This window comes from Myodes glareolus, chromosome 5, assembly GCF_982192425.1.
Source record: "Myodes glareolus chromosome 5, mMyoGla1.1, whole genome shotgun sequence".
Classification (NCBI taxonomy): Eukaryota; Metazoa; Chordata; class Mammalia; order Rodentia; family Cricetidae; genus Myodes; species Myodes glareolus.
The window spans coordinates 17067753-17080161 of record NC_142030.1 but is presented as its reverse complement, the minus strand read 5'-3'; the positions used below and the strand labels follow the sequence as shown (position 1 = coordinate 17080161).

Genomic DNA, 12409 nt, shown 5'->3' with positions numbered 1-12409 from the left:
CCGGGCCATCTCAGGGAACCACATGTGGGCCCCACCCACCATGACATTAAAGGTATAGGAAAGGAAAACAACCCCTCATTCCAGAAACAGTTTAAATTGTGCCTATAGAGAGCCAAGTTTATACATAGCTAACAAAAATTGCTATGAAGATGACTTGACATTTTCTTAGCATGTTTCTCTCTCTCTCTCTCTCTCTCTTTTTTTTTTGGTTTTTTTTTGGGGGGGGTTGTTTTTCAAGACAGGGTTTCTTTGTGTAACTTGTCCTTAAACTTGCTTTGTTGTGTGGCCTCGAACCCAGAGATCCACCTGCCTCTGCCTCCTGAGAGCTGAGATTAAAGGCATGTGCCACCATGCCCAGCTAAACCATTCCTTTCTGAGAGAGATTTCAAATGAGACTATTAATGAACAATTTTAAGGTGTAGAGTGTGACCTTCTGCCTTTCTCATCTGGGAGTGCTTTCCTGAGAATCTCACAAGCAAGATTATAAGTCATGTTTCCAGCAAAACATGTGCCTTGGCCTCCTTGTGACCCTGGGCACAGTAGGAGTCCTTTCTTTACCTTTCTTTGAAATGTTTTGATCTTGCCAGACTGTAAATCTATACAGTGCACTTCATGAACTATTCTATGGCTTCATTTACTAAAGAAAAGTTTCTGAGATAAATGAAAACACACTAAAACATTTTACTCAGTCTTTTAAGTGATATGAACAATATAACTTCAAGTCACCAAAATCATGTACAGCTATCAATCAGATACTTAAATGCTGCTGTTGGACTCTAGTGTCCAAACCGAGAAGGAGTCGCCCCCAGAGACCACCTCATACACCACAGCCGATGCAAAAGCATGAGGATTTTATTAATTCTGTCACGACAGGGTCCCCCAGCATTCGGGAAGCCGAGAGACCCTGACTAGCTGGTACAGTCTACCTTTAAAGGAGAAAGCCCCATAGAAACAAGACGGGTTGTTCCTTGACCATTACGATTGGCTTGTTCGAGAAAGGCTAATACCAATAATTGACTGGAGAACTATTGTCAGATCAGATGAGGTAAGAGGTCATTTTGACCCCGTTTCCCAGGGGACTGAGTCAAAACATACGTGTATGGGTAATTGTTCAGGAACTGAGTACGTGCATGTGTACCTGTTAGGTCCTTGGTTTCCAGGGGAGGAGGGGAAGCACTAAGGCACGGAGACTGAGAGGGTTTGGAATTGTCAGAAATGGCTTCAGAATTGTCTAAAATCTTACATTCCCTCCTCTTATTTGGTCATATATCTCAATCTTGAGATATTAGTAAATTTGGGGAACTAATTGGATCTGTACACAGAAATTAACAAACCAGTGTTGTAGAGAGCACCAGGCCCTGTTGTAAGAGCTGATATGGGTGAAACTGCCAGGTGAGGCTATTTTCTCATAATAGGGAGGTCCTGCTGACACGCATAGCCAGCTTGACATAATCTTGCTGGGGTCAGTACTATTTAGCAAAGAAAAGGCTCCCATTATCAGACTAAACAGTCGCTGGCCTGTATTAGAGGTTGCCAGCAGTGAAGCAGGGGTTGCAGAAGGGTTCTTAGCACTAGGAGTGGGGCCCAGGGCCCTGGCAAGGCGGGCTACCTCAGCAGGGGCTAGCTGGTCCTGGTCAGGCAATACTGGGTTGGACTCTAGTACTATGGTTATGGGAAGTGTTATAACAACTTACAGGGTGAACAGAATCCCTATGTCTTTCATATAACCGTGAACCCCAAGTATTGCCTGTTAACCATTTCGTGTGTTTTGCTAACCCCCAACCAGGAGACATTGACATTGGTTTTACATCATCAGACAGCATAACAAACTACTTTAGCCACCCCCCCCCACTACAGAGTTTGCTTTTTTTTTTTTTCCAGACAAATATATCATTTAGGACAAGAGTTTCCAGGGGTTTGCTCAGTATCCTCTCAAGAGTCTTTTGCTAAAACACATAGGTCAAAAGTTAGCTGGGGGAACCAGGTATTCAGGGGATGAACTCCAGTGGCTAGCCTTAAGGCTTGTCCAGTCTCAAAGTTAGTCAGGGTCCAGGTTAAGTCCTAAGGTATAAACATCAGGGCAAAGATCAGCAAGCCTGGCAGAATCAGGCCTTCTTGAGAGTATTTTGGGTACGCTGAAGCTTTCATTTGGAAGGTCCTGGGTCGTCCTGTGGAGGTGCAGGCTTGACGTGAGACACGTGGATCCAGGCTGCAATACCGTCCATTTTGAGGGCAGTAGGTGTCATCTCCATCCAGGTATGGGTGCGAGATCTCCGGATGCCCGGGCTGACGTTGGGAAGTGCCAGCAGAGAAGCAGGGAGAGTAGCTTAGTCTAACGGGCAACAGCAGGATTAATTGGGGCCCCCTTAGGGAGGGTCTAGTCCGGCCGGCAGCAGCAGGCTCTGGTCAGATAGTACTTGGTTTTAAATACCATCTCATTGGAAATAGACAAGAGTCCCAGGTAACCTCGGGTGCATGGGGGGGGTGGTGGGAGGGTTGGTGGAAGGGGAGAGGGTTAGAGAGAAGGGAGTAGTGGAGGAATGGGGAAAGCTAGGTGGACTAGGATGGGGGGAGGGAGGAAGGATGGATATGAGATCAGGGAAGAATATATCTCAACTAAGGGAGTCATTTTAGGGTTTACAGGAGACTTGATTATAAATGGGATCCCAGGTCCAAGGAGAGATCCCCAGACTGTTCTCTAGACAGAGGAGAAGGTGCCTGAACCGGCTTGGCCTATAACCATACTGATGAAGATTTTGCTTATCACCATAGATCCTTCATCTGACGATGGATGGCGATACAGATGGAGACCCACATTGGAGCACCGGACTGAGCCCCCCATGGTCCAAATGAGGGGCAGAAAAAGGAAGAACATGAAAAAAAACTCAGGACCGCGAGGGGTGCGATCACCCACTGATACAAGGGGACTGATCCAATGAGAGTTCACCAAGTCCAGTTGGACTGGGACTGACGAGCATGTGATCCAACCAGATTTTCTGAATGTGGCCGGATCTCTGAATGTGGCTGGTCCGGAGCCTTTCTGAAAAGCCACTGACAATGACACTGGAACTTGTTTCCTCTGCATATGCTGGATTTTTGGGATCCAGTCTGTTCGGATACTCACCTTCAGGGACCTGGAAGGAGTGGGGAGGAACTTGAACTTCCCACAGGGCTGGAAGCCCTGACTGCTCTTAGGGATGAAGAGGGAGGAGGAGGGGGAGGGGGGAGTGGGAGGGTGTTGGGAGGAGGGGCGGAAATGAAAACTTTCATAATTTAATAAACTTTAAAAAATAAATAAATAAATAAATACCATCTCATGTCCCAAGTCCTTCCCGATACCCATGGAGACAGTCCCATTGCTCGCCCCTGGGAGACAAGTGGGGGAGATGTCATATGTCCCTGTGCTCCACATGGAGCATTGTTTTGGGGAAGTATAATTTTACATTTTCAGGCATCACAGTATAAAAATCTAGCTTTCCCAAGTGGCATATGTGTTCTGGACCCCTGCACCCGAATATTTCCTCCAGGGGAAAATCTGCCAGCCTCCAGGGGCAGCTGTGGGGGATATGCATCTCGGATATCCCAGGAGGCTAGCCCTGCTACTAGTTGACAGAAATCAGGGGTGAGGGCAGGGGTATCAAAGCAAGGACTTGAGGAGACATGGATTGCAGGTATGAGCGGGCGGCTGCTGTTCTGGCTGTGGGGTGCTGTGTTTTTTTTTATGTCCCTCTGGATACACCCTAAGCGCCAATTCTGGAACGAATGCGGGATTTCCTGGTGTCAGGGTGGCCAGGGGTCTCTATGCCTGGGCTTGGAGATCTGGAGAGCCCTCAACCGCGCCTGCAGAATGGGTTTGTGAGCAGATGGGTCATGAGGGGCCTTAGGAAGCCAAGAGCGGGGAGGTCCCCCATATTGGATCTACATAGAACAGGGCAAGGGGGAGGAGCTGTACTCAGTCTCTAATGCCAGTTCTAAGGCTTAATTTGTATTATTTATTTATTTATTACCTGTCCTGAACTCTGGGGTCTGTATGCATAATGTAATTTTCCCCAGTCTTATCCATGTCCTGACTTTTCTGGGCAACAAGGTAGTTTTACCATTAATTCCGATTACCTTGGGCAGGCCAAACCTCGGGAAGATTTCTTCTTTGATCTTCTTAGTCATGGTGAGAAAAAGTTTCTCTGCCATCCGTAGTTCGTATCAAAAGGCCGATGTACCTTTAAGAAGACTGTTAGTTCTGTGTCCCCCGCCCCTCCTCATGGGGTGGCACCAGTTGTTGCCTCTCAGAAGCCCACCTCCATTGACTAGGAGGCTTGCAGGACTCCTCCTGCTCAGTCCGGCAACAGAAGGGTCGTTGCCCGCAGTGGCAGTGGCGACGCTGGGCGCGGGCTCCTCGGCCTTCTCCTGGCCAGGGACTCTGGCTGCTATTCCTTGCCCCTTTACCGTGCGGCTCTGGTTAGCTCGCAGGCTCCACTCCTTGCGGTTCTGCCTCATTGGCCACTGAATTTGTGCTGCTGGCCTTGGATCTGTTCTAAACTCCGGTGAGGTGGGGGCATCCACCAGCCTGCCTGAGCCTCTCCAGCCTGAAGTGCCCTTGGTGCCCGCCCCACCTGTTACCCTGGGGCTGCTCTCACCTGGCTCATTGCTGTCTGCAGGGGCCTTGCCCAGCGAGGTGGCAAAGGCTGAGAGCAACCTGCTTTCCCTGCAGGGGAAATAGCAGGGGGAGTGAAAACAAAAAGGCTTTTGATTCCAGATCTACAATTCATAAGGTGGTTCATTGATAACACAGAGTACTCAGTCCATAGTCAAATGTTTTAGACATAGTGAAAGGGAATCCCTCCCCTTTTTAAGCAAGTGGGGGAATTTCAGTACTGTCATTGTGGCAGCTGCATAGACCTCTCAGGTGGGCAGAGCACCGCTTCAGTAGCCGGCTGCATTTGGCGTCATTCTCCGACCGCTTCTGCTCAGCAGCTGCTTTGGGAAGTGTCTCAAGCCCAAAGCCCTATTTTTAATCGGCCCAGGTGGTAGCAGCTTAAGTCCATATTTAGCCATTCAGGGGCTACTCTGTCTGAGGTGCACAGTCTCTGAAGCTGTCGTCTTCTGTTGCATCCCTACCTGTCTAATTTTTTTTTTTAAGTCCTGGAGGGAGCATCTCTGCAGTCCCTTTATTCTCTGCAACTTGCTACAAATGTCTGACGCTGACTGACCTATAAAAGACATCATTACATTGGCTTGGCGATTTGCCTGCAGGAATGCTATCAGACCTTTGTTACTATTGCTCTTACCTTAGCCAAATTAGCAAATTAGTGGGGTGGTTTACAGACCCCCCTTTTAGACCCGCCAATAAGAATCTGGTATTAAAGACGAAGCTGCTCCCTACCAGCTGGAGTATTGAAGTCCCATTTGGGTCAAGTCAGAGGGAAGGCCCATTCTCTATCATTCTGTGATTGGGTTGGTCTGATGTCAGCTCCTGGGATATTCTTTTAAACTTTAAAGAGAACTCACTGTTGTTGTTTTTTTCTCTGTGGTTAGGAGCACCTGTAAGAGCTGCTGGCAATCATCCAAGTGGGCTTGGATAACCAGAACAGATTCTATAAGCTCGGTTATGGTCTGAGGGTCCCAAGAAAAAGAAGGGTTATAAGTAAAGATTAGAGGCAGAAAAAAGCAGTATTGTAATTGACCTGCTACTGAGCAAAAGGGAAATGCTTGGGAGGTCACTCTCTCCCTAGTGGACGTCCCTCCCTGTCCCAGCATAGATGCTGAGTGCTGAAGTTTTCAGGGCTAGGACCCGACTAGCAGGGCTCCTCAGGAACGAAGTGTTTCCTCTGGGGGAGGAGGAGGGAGAAGTCTGCCATGCTTGGCTGGATAACAGGAAGAACTGGAGGTGCCTGGATTCTGGGTTTCTTTCGCTCCTGTACAGGAAAGAGAGAAGACAAAGGGCTTAGGGAGGGGCCAGCCACCGTATCGCCTCCTCCAGCGGTGGGGCTGCTTTCAGACTCAGGGGAACTGATGATGGCCAGGGGGCCAGTGCCAGGTTCTGAATTCCTGCAGATAGATTTTAACAAAGACAAACTGACATACAAAAATAAAAATACAAAGAAGCAGACACAAACTCAAAACCAGAAGCTGGTACTCTCACCACCACTCTGGTGCAGAACTGAAAATACATAAAAACAAAAAGACAGACATAGACTCAAAATGCCCATGAAACGTCTTTCCGGGCAAGGGATCTCAGGACACGTCTGTCTCCTCCCTTAGCCCCATTTTAATACAGACCCTGCACAAGTACAATTCTCAAATTACTTATTTATAATTATACAAAAACAGAAACATAATACACAGACAGACATAAAAATGAGCTCATTTCTTTATATCTCCAACTGGGTCTAGAGTGTGTCTGGGAACGACTCGATTCCCAGTCAGGGAACCAAATGTTGGACTCTAGTGTCCAAACCGAGAAGGAGTCACCCCCAGAGACCACCTCATACACCACAGCCGATGCAAAAGCATGAGGATTTTATTAATTCTGTCATGACAGGGTCCCTCATAATTCGGGAAGCCGAGAGACCCTGACTAGCTGGTACAGTCTACTTTTAAAGGAGAAGGCCCCATAGAAACAAGACGGGTTGTTCCTTGACCATTATGATTGGCTTGTTCGAGAAGGGCTAATACCAATAATTGACTGGAGAACTATTGTCAGATCAGATGAGGTAAGAGGTCATTTTGACCCCGTTTCCCAGGGGACTGAGTCAAAACATACGTGTATGGGTAATTGTTCAGGAACTGAGTATGTGCATGTGTTAGGTCCTGGGTTTCCAGGGGAGGAGGGGAAGCACTAAGGCACAGAGACTGAGAGGGTTTGGAATTGTCAGAAATGGCTTCAGAATTGTCTAAAATCTTACACTGCAAGATCATGCCCGGTCTCTCTGCTTAACCTACTTTCCCCAATAACCATGCCCCTCGTAACTTCTGTACTTAAATCTACATTTAAACCTTTTATTTTTTTATTTTTTCTTCTTTTGAAAACAGACTCTCTGTACAGCCAAGATGGGCCTAAACCTCATTCTGTAACCCAGACTTGCCTCAATCTCAGTAATCCTCCTGTCTCAGTGTGTTGGTATTATAGGAATATCCAACCCTGTCTGAACACAAACATATGCTAACACAGAATAAGTAATAAACAGACAAAAACAGAATAGAATAAAGGATCAAAAAGAAACCCACACAGCTAGTCAGTTTTCAAGTTTACCTTTATTTTTATTTATGTGTTTGTGGAGGCCAGAAGAGGCTGTCATACCCCCAGAACAGCAAGTGTTCCTAATGGCTAGGTCATCTCTCTAGCCTCGGTCAGTCACCTTATGTTTACACTGGAGGTAAGACGGACTCTCCAACAAAAGGTACTAGAACACTAGACTAAAATAGCTGTCTGTGGTGGTATACAACTTTAAATCCATGCACCTGTAATGAGTTTAAGGCCAGTCTCGTCTACCAAAACTACATAGTGATACCCTGTCTCTAAAAAACAATAGACAGCTGATCTGAATAGACAGTAAACACAGTGGGCAGCATAATCCATAGATTCAATCAAGCAGAAAGAATATCAGGGGATGAAGAACAATGTTGATAAAATACTGCATTCAATATCAACACAGAAAAATAGTGAGCATGAACACAAGGTTCAAGCATCCCAGTCTATGACCATGAGATCTAAAAGCTGGGAAGTGGTGGCGTACACCTTTGATCTCAGCACTCATGAGGCAGAGGCAGTAGGATCTCTGAGTTCGAAGTCAGCCTAGTCTACAAAGAAATCTAAGACAGACAGGGCTATACAGAGAGACGATCTCTAAAAACAAAAACCACCAAACAAAACTAAACAAAGAAAGAGATATCAAATCTAAGACTATGCAGCTAGGAACTCACACATGTACGCTAAAGGCATAGAGAATTTTTTTTAATGATTTATCATTTGTATCAGTGTTTTGCCTGCATGTATATTTTGTGTGAGGGTGTTAGACCCTGGAGTTGCAGGCAGTTATGAGCTGCCATATGGGTGCTGGTATTTGAACCCGGGTCTTTTCTTAACCACTGAGCCATCTCTCCAGCCCCAGGCATAGAATTTATTCAATGAAATTGTAACAAAATTTCTTGTGTGAGAACGTATACTTATTTCTCTAGAAGTAGACATTCACACACAAGAACACTTAGGACCCTAAGTAAACGTGACCAGAGTAGAACTCTCCACAACACTTTATCATCAAGAAAACAAGGTAAAGCAGCTGGGTGGTGGTGGTGCACGCCTTTAATCCAAGCACTTGGGAGGCAGAGGTAGGTGAATCTCTGCAAATTCGAGGCCAGCCTGGTCTACAAGAGCTAGTTGCAGGACAGTCAGTGTTGTTACACAGAGAAACCCTGTCTCAAAAAACCAAAGACCAAAACAAAACAAAAAGAATACAAAGCAAAGAAACAATATGAGGAAATGGGGGCCGGGGAAGGGGATATAGTAAATCAGCTAAAAAACATAGTAACATCAAATCTCTTATTAGAGACTTATTTCAGGCCCTCTAAATATATAACTGCTGTCCCGTGCTACATCTAGCAACACTATAACTATACAAGGGGTGGGGGTGGGGAGCAGATTGCTCAGCGGGTAAGGGAGCTTGCTACCAAGTCTGATATTCTGGGTTCAATTCTCAGAGCACACATCGTGCAAGGAGAGAACTGACTCCCAGAAGTGTCCTCTGACTTCCTCATGCACACCATGGTGCATGTACTAATACACACAAAGCACACAAGCCTGCAAGGAAATAAATAGTTCTAAAAAGGTCTGTGAAAGAATGCACTGATAGATGTGACCCTACATTGAAAAGTTAAATATCTGAAAACTGAAAAATTCCATAAACAAGATTAGCAAAGCAACTGAACTAGAAGAAACTAGCCGTACAGAGTCTGGCTATGAACTAAGACCATCACAACTGGTCTGCAGGACACTGCAGATGGAGCCCAACACTTCCCTCATGGCAAGCGCATGCTCTATCGCTGAGCTACAGCACAAAAGCTATGGAAAGTTGATTCTTACAAAAGGAGTAAGCAGGGGTTGGCAAGACAGTGCAGAAGCTTGCGGCCTAGCCTGAAGACCTGAGTTCAGTCCCCATGACCCACATGGAAGAAGTGTAGCAGGCTGCTACTGAACTACATTTAGACCATCCTATCAAAAAACTTACTAAGAGCAGGGCGGTCGGTGGTGGTGCACACCTTTAATCCCAGAGGCAGATCTTTGTGAGTTCGAGGCCAACCTGGTCTACAAGAGCTAGTTCCAGGACAGGCTCCGAACCTACAGAGAAACCCTTAAAAAAAAAAAAAATCCCAAGAATACTGTAAGTGCTGTCTTGGGTAAACAGGTCTCTGGAACAGCCATATAAATTCGTAAGGTGAGGGGCTGGAGAGATGGCTCAGAGGTTAAGAGCACTGGCCCCTCTTTCAGAGGATCCGGGTTCAATCCCCAGCACCCACATGGCAGCTCACAACTGTCTGTAACTCCAGTCCCAGGGAATCTGACACCTTCACACCAATGCACATGAAATAAAGTTAAATAAGTTATTTTAAAAAAATAGAAAAATTCGTAAGGTGAACTGGTCTCTGAACCTGCCCCAAATTCCTGAACAATATGACCCTGAGCTAAATAAAGGTTCACTGCCAGACCATTTAACTGTTATCTCTCCGCTTCTGTAAACAATTGCTTTCGGCAAATGTCACAATTGCATTCATTTCATAAAAATTCTCAAGAATGAACAAAGATAGAAAAGAAAGTGCAGCTGACAGGGCAGGCCCACTACAATCATACAGAGATGGCATAAAAAAGATGCATGCAATAGATTGGAGGCTTTTTACCACATGGATTCTGGCAAGTTATGGTGGGTTTTAAAATCTGTGTGTCCTTCCGCATTGCTGGTGGGAATGCAAGCTGGTACAGCCCCTTTGGACGTCAGTGTGGCGATGTCTCAGAAAATTAGGAAACAACCTTCCTCAAGACCCAACAATACCATTTTTGGGTATATATCCAAAGGATGCCCAATCATGCCACAAGGACATGTGCTCACCTATGTTCAAAGCAGATTTGTTTGTCATAGCCAGAACCTGGAAACAACCTAAATGCCCCTGGATGGAAGAATAGATAAGGAAAATGTGGTACATTTACACAGTGGAGTACTACACAGCAGAAAAAAATAACGACAGCTTAAATTTTGCAGGAAGATGGATGGAGCTAGAAAACATTATTTTGAGTGACGTAACCCAGACACAGAAAGACAATTATCACATGTACTAACTCATAGGTGGTTTTTAAACATAAAGCAAAGAAAGCCAGCCTACAAACCACAATCCCAGAGAACTTAGACAACAATGAGGACCCTAAGAGAGACTTACATAGATCTAATCTACATGGGAAGTAGAAAGTATAAAAAGACAAGATCCCCTGAGTAAATTGGGAGCATGGGAACCTTGGGGGAGGTTTGAAGGGGGCAAGGGAGAGGCAGGGAGGGGAGCAGAGAAAAATGTAGAGCTCAATAAATATCAATAAAAAAATCTCTTTAAAAAATGTGTGTGTGTGTGTGTGTGTGTGTGTGTATTAACCGTCCTGGGTATCAAGCCCTTGGGTGTGCTCAGCAAACACTCCCCCACTGAACTATACCTTCCACCCTCCTGTGAGTTATCAACTTGTTTCTTGAGACACAGTCTCATTCTGTACCTGGCCTTGAAATCACAATTCTCTCAACCTGAGTGATGGGATTCCAGGTGACAGTCAATACACCTGCATCCAGTGTTATTTTAAAGGACTGAAATTTTATGTATTTGTGTAGTAACTTAATTAAGGAAACAGTTTAGAAAAACATAACTGCCCTTTTGCTTTGTGAACTATAGTTCACATGGGAAAAAGCCACACCCATGCATCCTCACCTCCCCCCCCCCCACCGCCCCCCTAAGTTAAAACTTCTACAAGGTCAGTTGATTCAACTGTGACAGTAGAGACCTGGAATGTTGCAGGCCTGGAGTCAAATTATCTAAAGCTATCCTTAGCTTCCTCAACAACCATTCACCTCCCACTTCTATGTTTAGCCTAACATCTATCCTTGTACCTATCCTTCCAGAATGTACAAACAGAATACTGGTTTGCCCAGTCCCAAAGACCGTCATCATATAAAATCGAAAGCCTATAGCCAGAGGTATCCCGTACCTGATGCTTCCACCGGTGTTTTTGTTACCATATAAACTTCATAAAACTGTTATATGTCGAGTGTGGTTTGGGGACAGGCTGAGTCCATGTACTTGGGCCATGGTCATTCACTCATATTTGGCTCCAGAGTAAACGCTATGCCCTTTGGGGAGAAACTGATTGTTATCATCCACACCTTCAGGGAGAAGGGTGACAGCTGAGCCAGTTACTTCTCACTACCCATTGTTAACAAAACAGTTTTTAAACAAGTGAAATGACATTACTTCCTCGGTACTTTCCCAGTTACATCCTTCATACCTTAGTGGAATATTACTACCTTAAATATTATACTAAATATTTAAGTAAATACTACCTTAAATATTAATACTTCCTAGACAAGAATTCAAAGCCTGGCTAGCCAAGAATTTCAGCAGACCAGAGCACCCCAAACTGTCAATACAGCAGTTCCTTTTCTATTCCCTAGTAACAGTAGAGCCTTTTACACTCTCTAGCGGTTCAGTTTTTTAAATTAAAAAAAAAAAACTTTAAAATACCAAATCTACCACGCATATACACAAAAATATAAATCACTTTTCCATCTTGGTATTGTCGGAAAGCAGTTAATAAGCATGAGAGACAAAAAGGAGCCGGGATGGTAGTTAGGAACGCTCTTGTGCACTGTGCACCACGCTAGAGACAGAATGACTCTGCACAATGCCAGGTTTGAACGTTTTCCGGGGAGGACCGTTTGGAACGGAAGAGGCCAAATCGGGAAGAGGTAAACAAAGAAAGAGGTTCAAGGCTGGATCCAAGGCATCAACCCGGGAACCGAGCCGCTACCGCCTGCTGCACGGGCTGTCACTCAGCCCAACGACACACACGTTCGGGGCTCATCCCCGCTATGTCGCCGTGGCATCACCCCACGGCCTCCCTCCCGACGGAAGACACGCGCGCCTGGCGCATGTCCCCAGCTAGCGGCCGCCTCCATCTTGTCCCGGGTCTCCTCCACCCCAGCGGCGCGCTATTTTTATCCTTCTAAACCTGGGGAGGGAGGGAAGGAGCACGGGTATGCCGGGCGCCGGGAGGCCGCCGCGAGGGACCGAGGCAGAGGACGCGGGCAGCCCCCAAGGTCACCGAAGCCGGGACAAAGGACACGTAGGGGACGGGGCCTACAGGAACAGGGCTAGGCGACTTCCGGCA

General features: G+C 46.0%; 1 long non-coding RNA gene across 1 annotated transcript; it reads right to left on the bottom strand.

Annotated features, from left to right (window-relative positions):
• Positions 1-834: 834 nt before the first annotated feature.
• On the bottom strand, positions 835-10931 carry LOC148121988 (uncharacterized). Its single transcript, XR_015737845.1, has 2 exons — positions 4114-10931; positions 835-2286 (listed from the first exon to the last, which is right to left on the bottom strand). It is a non-coding gene; the product is annotated as an uncharacterized LOC148121988 (long non-coding RNA).
• Between the last annotated feature and the right edge of the window lie 1478 nt (positions 10932-12409).